Source organism: Macrobrachium nipponense, chromosome 31 (assembly GCF_015104395.2).
Source record: "Macrobrachium nipponense isolate FS-2020 chromosome 31, ASM1510439v2, whole genome shotgun sequence".
Lineage (NCBI taxonomy): Eukaryota > Metazoa > Arthropoda > Malacostraca > Decapoda > Palaemonidae > Macrobrachium > Macrobrachium nipponense.
The window spans coordinates 39,538,510-39,544,974 of NC_061093.1; positions in this window are offsets into that span (position 1 = coordinate 39,538,510).

Here is a 6,465-nt window from a genome sequence, read left to right on the forward strand (position 1 = left end):
TATTATATATATATATATATATATAGATATATATATATATATATATATATATATATATATATATATTAGACGAAAGGGCGATTGGCTCCATGTAAAAGTAACTTAGAGTTAAATGACGATTATATTTGAATACAGACTACGCAAAATATATCACGGATTTACACAAAAGGTGGCTCGAGTGAGGGTATAAAGAACAGCGGTTTCTTTTATCCATTGTGAGAGTTGACATTTAATCTAATCGCTATCAGTGACATTCCCCAAGAATTCCACTGCAACTGAAATTGATAAAGCAAATTACGCTTTATATTTTTTTTTTCTTTTTTGTGATTACCTTGCTTGCCGATCACGCCTGCAATGCTTCCAAAGCCTACCAGTCAGGCCTTTGAGAGATAAATTATTTCCGACACTTGCACAAGTCGAAATTGATCATATATTGCTCTTAAATTTTAGCATGGCTGAAAGGGAGACGGATCAAAGCGGCAGCTGTAAATGGAAATCGAACACAAAGGAAAATTTTATTTCCGATGGATACATATTGTGTTCCGTGTCATGCGTGGGTCGTGTCACAATGACAAATTCGGGTGGATTGCGTTGTGTCAACTTTTGCTTTATGGGGATTAGCGGAGTTGTCCTGACCGAGCGTTCATCCGTATGCACAATAATTCAGAAATGGAAAATTCGAATCCAGTTTTAATGATGAAAAAAAGTATGTATCCGTCTCTCTACCGTCTATCTATCTGGCCGTACCTCTCTCGCTCTCTCTCTCTCTCTCTCTCTCTCTCTCTCTCTCTGTATATATATATATATTATATATATATATATATATATATATATATATAATATATATAGTATATATATGTATATATATATATATATATATATATATATATATATATATATATATATATATATATATATATATCTATATATAATATATATATATATAATATATATATATATATATATATATATATATTGTTACGGACCTCTGATGAGAGGAGGTCCCGCATCAGGTTCGATATGAAATAAAAAAAAAAAATATTTCAACACCAACAGTTGAAACTGGGGATACGAATATAGAAAGAAACACTAACACAACAAAGGTTTATTTACAAGCTTACTAACAAAGGTAAATGCAGAATGGTATCTCCTATTTACATAAAAAAAATAGAATCTTACACTGCATGAACTGGGGGAACAGTGAGGTAATTCAAATACTTGCTGCTTAGTTTAGCAACTCGAAGCGATGGCTTCACAAAAGGAGAACGGCGATTGCAGACGTCCTCTTGACTCCGTATTGGAGAAAATAAAGTCTACTCTTGATACTTGAAAGGCAGGAACTCCCCAAAACCTCTAGCAGGACATATTCTTCTCCGAAGTCTGCTCAACGTCGAGATAACTCGGTCGTCCACTCCTGAAGACGACTAGACCAGAATCCAACCAACTCTCGAGCAACTTTTCTTCTGATCCTTCGTCGGTCCCTTTTTCTCTTATCTCTCTTGGATGATCTCTGCTGCTGCTGATCTCTCACTGATAATCTGATCTGTGGCTCTTACTGAGGATATCTCTCTGTGACTAACTGATGAACTCTCTCTGACGATCTCTGCTTTCTCCTACTTCGTCCGTCGTATTTATACGGCATTCTGGGGGCGGGGCCTACGGCGAATGTCACAGACTCCCGAGATTACCGGAACTTCTCCGAAGAATCTAGACGAGGTATTGCATCATATTCCGCTGCGTTTTTCCAGACACTTCGGCGCCTGATGAGTTCCATAACACTCCTGCCGATCCAACAGTATGTGCTAATGCCTCCTTGCTGCAGAACTTCTCGAAGATGCGTTTTCCTTTCCTTTATCTTTCTTTGCTATGAAGCAATTACCATCACATATATATATATATATATATATATATATATATATATATATATTATATATATTTATATATATATATATATATATATATATATATATATATATATATATATATATATATATTATATATATATATATATATATATATATATAGGTATATATATATGGTTATAAGGTAGAAATTTGCTTTCATTAAATTCCTTATTATCTATGTATGTTGGTCGTATATAAATTGTGAACGGTGCTCAAATTATTGTTTGTTTACTGATTATGTATGAAATTAGAAATATTTGAAAATATATATTTGATAACAAATATTGAATGAAAGAATTTAGATAAATTTTATTAAAATCTTCGATTTACTCCAAATGTTCATCTTTCCGTATCACTCTAATTAGAACAGATGGAATATTTCACCTATAATATAAGGAAAGTTTATTTACGCCCAGTCTAATAACGGAAATTAGCCCTATGACAAAGTTATAATGGGTGGGAGTCTCTTCGACCATAAGGCGTGTAATTTCAGTGTTGTTAATAAATGAAACTCGATTCAACGGAAGGAGTGCGGTGATGAAGATTAATGGAAAATTCGTCTTTTGAGAAATCTCGGGTTTCCCGTGAAATGGTGTTTATCTGAGTTTCTTTACAAAACCTTTTCAAATTTCCTTATAAACTAATCTTTTAAAAGGAGGGAATTCTTTTACCATGGATACTGCTATAGGCTTGAATGGAAGCCTTCATGTAAAAAAATCATTTCAAGAACAAATTCATTTCAGTTGGAATATGCAAGCAAATTGCTACATGCAGCGATGAGATAACAGATTCATTCAAAAATGGTATGAGCATACAAAGCAGCTGCCTGTCATCGTCAGAAAGATAGGAAGCCATTGTCTTTAATTATGATTTATATTTTCCCAGAAGTATTTCCACTTGCAAAACAAGACAACGAAAGATTATCTTCATATCTTTAATGGTCTTTCAAACTCTCTAACTTTTGGTCAGTCATGAAAGCACTTATCAAGAACATGAATTATGCTTTTTGTTTTAGATTAGAGGATATTTAGCAATTGAGGTTATTTTTAAGTATTTTTTTTTACTTGCCACAAAACATACCTTTGTTTATAGAGTCAGTTCCCGAGGCAGACCATAGGCAAAACTATTGTAATCTGTCTGAGCCGTTAATCTTGTTAATGACAGTGAAGAATGTTATTGTTAGGGAGTGTAATTTGCTTTGCCAAAAATAGTAAATCTTTTTTTTTTATGCAGTGTAGAATAGAGTATTACACATGCACTCACGTACACGCACACATACATATGTGTGTGCGTGCGTGTGTAAAAACAGATTCATTTATATATATACATATATATATATATATATAAATATATATATATATATATATATATATATATAATATAATATATATATATATGTATATGTGTGTGTGCGCGCGTGCTTGTGTGTGTGTGCGTATGTATGTAAATTTAGAACATAAGATATTACCATCCATCATGACGAAGTCATGTGATATCCCTGAGCTGTATTAATTGCTGGAAATATTTGAAATGTGATATGCCCGGTGTCGATTAGCTATGATTAAACAGACAGTAAAACTAATTACAGCAAATTTTTTTAATGCCACTCTTTTATATCAAAATGCACCAAAAGGTATAAAATAAAACGTTCTGTGATCCACAATATTAATGGTTACTTACGCATAAACATAAAGGGGGCGGGCGCTGACACACCTTACTTCAATACATTTCTATACAGACATTTTTAATCCCGCATATGTGGGATTAAATATCGTCGTGTACCTAGTGATCATGTAAGTTGGTTAAGACCTAAAGAGGTCTGCGAAAGCATTGAAGGCGGTAAAGTTATTGTTATCAAAGACTTGCGTGCTATTTGGTTCCAGACCAGGTAAGTTTCCTCAAGAACAACTAAGAGTAGGTTTACGCGTCATTTTAGAAATTACTTGACAAATCGCATTACTGACGTGAAGTTTTGCATCCATAAAGCTCTTTTTTCACCTATGTCTGTATATACACATTGCATCACTAAAGTACGTTTTCAATACACTACAGTACAACACATGTCTGTATGGATTTGTATTCAAGTTAGGGTAAGCGGCCCACGATTTTACGTTTATGCATAAGTAAGCATAAACTCAGGGCTTACCAGAGTCTTTTGAGTAGAGCAAGGAAAGGATGCAAGATTAGGCAAATAGGTGGCCCACGCTGTATGTTTAGGATTACAGAAAGTTTTATTTTATACTTTCCGGTGCATTTTGAGATAAAAGCGTGGTTTAAAAAAAATTTAAATGGTTTTATTTGTGATTTTTTTTTAGTTTGACAGCCGAATGATTAGTACTTGCCTAAAAGTGACTGAACCGATTGCTTAAAGCCCCATCCTCGCACACCACAAAGATAAAGTTGCATTATTATTTGTCATTATTTTTTTTAATACTGCATTGTCACCAACTTTCGGTAGAAGTGGGTAAAAAATCGGTTGCAAGTTTTGACCCAAACAGACAGACAGACAAGCAGACAGACAAAGCAGTCAAGGTAAATAAAAGCGTGTTAAAAATTATCATTATATTTTCTCCTACAATAAACGCAACTTGATTGACTGGTCTTCAGTTAAAGAGACCAGATGATTAGTTTTGTAATATCATTAAGTTTGCAAACATAATTAATTATGTATAATATATGTGTATATATATATATACTATTATATATATATATATAATATATATATATATATATATATATATATATGTATACATACATACATACATACACATATACACACACATACATATCCCAATGACCTCTTAGCTTTAGGACCTCACATACATACATACACACACACACACACACACACACAGAAACACATATATCCCAATGACCTCTTAACCTCTGGACCTCATTGCACTTTTATAGTTATATTAATGCCAGATGTGCTCAGTAACAAACATTGCTGTCGTTTTTAACGATATGGTTGGGCTATGTACAATGAGAATTCATTCAATTTATTACGCTAATCATTGTTTCTATTTACAGAATGGGATTGCGTCACGTTTATCTCTACTGAATTTTACTTATATGTATTAAAATCAGGACGGCGATGTTAATATATTGTCAATATAATCTATAGAATTGATATATCATGAATTCGGTACAAATGCAATAGTTTTTAGATATTGACATTTTATGAAATGTTCGGATACAATATTGATAATGTTACTGACAATCCGAACGGAAACAATATGGCTCCTTGAAGCCTCGGCTGATTTATAACAAGTTATCCACATGCGGACGCGCACGCACTCGCACATAAACACATCCTTCCGTTATATAACAAAGCATAAACAGGGAATCTGTAGGATATCACTGAAACCAGCCCCTGCTTCAATCCCGAGTCCACAGCCATTGATTAGTGGGAGTTGTGTGCTGTCGGCGTCAGGCGTTCGAAGTTGCTCCACGCGCTGATTGGGCTTCATCCAAACTCTTGCTAGTGCAAACAAGGAGAAAAAGGCCGTCTTGAGTTGCCTTTGGAAAAGTTGAAACTTCCATTTAGCTGTGTTTACAATAAAGGAGGGATTTGTGTTTACTATACTCTGTTTTTTTTTCATCTGTCCATCCGCCTGTGGTGTTTTTGTATGGTAACACTGCGTCCCGGGCTTTAGATAGTTAAGTTATTTGCAAGTTTTAGGTAAATAAAAGGATATCTGGGTGTGCATTTGCAACTGAAAAGTGTTTTAATAATTTACTGTTTGCGAATTACACCGTTAATATTCGAAATAGGATATTATTATAATCGTTGAATGTAAGCTGAATGTAACTATCTAAAGCCCAGGACGCAGTGTTACCATACAAAAACACCACAGGCGGATGGACAGATGAAAAAAAACAGAGTATAGGAAGGAGAAATTTTAGGGAATCCATACTGGTCCGCTCTTACAGTGGTTAGTGTCTTGGCTGGCCCCAAGCCGATGACTAATCACTGGCTCTGTGTCATGTTCAGTTGACACCAACATTCTGTGGAAGCTAGAATTTCAAATTATTGGCCCTTGTGTGTTTGTTGCATGTAAATAGGTTCATCTACTTAAATAATAATAATAATTTGCCAGGACACTTTTTCTTGATTGTGTACGGTAGATATAAACAGTATTGGCGTCTTTACCTCAATATATTTGCAGAGAATCGTATTACTCGTTTTTAAGAGAGAGAGAGAGAGAGAGAGAGAGAGAAGAGAGAGAGAGAGAGAAATGCCTCGTATTTTACCACGGGTGTTGGTTAGGGAACAGCTCACACTTGCTTTTCTTAAAAACTGGTGTGAATTCTGTCTTCTCACATCCTCTTCAATTCCCTTGAGTGGTTTCAGCTATTTGGCTTCTCAGTTACTCATGTGTCACGAGTCTGAATTTTGTTACGGTATACTTTTATACAAAACATATCCTGTTTTTCACAGCCCAAATAAAGTATGAGAGGAAAAGAGAACATAAATTAAGATGAAGAGAGTTGTTCATACACGTGTGGCCTCCTGACGCATTTTATGCAAAATAACAAACTAAAGCGACTGAAGGAGTAG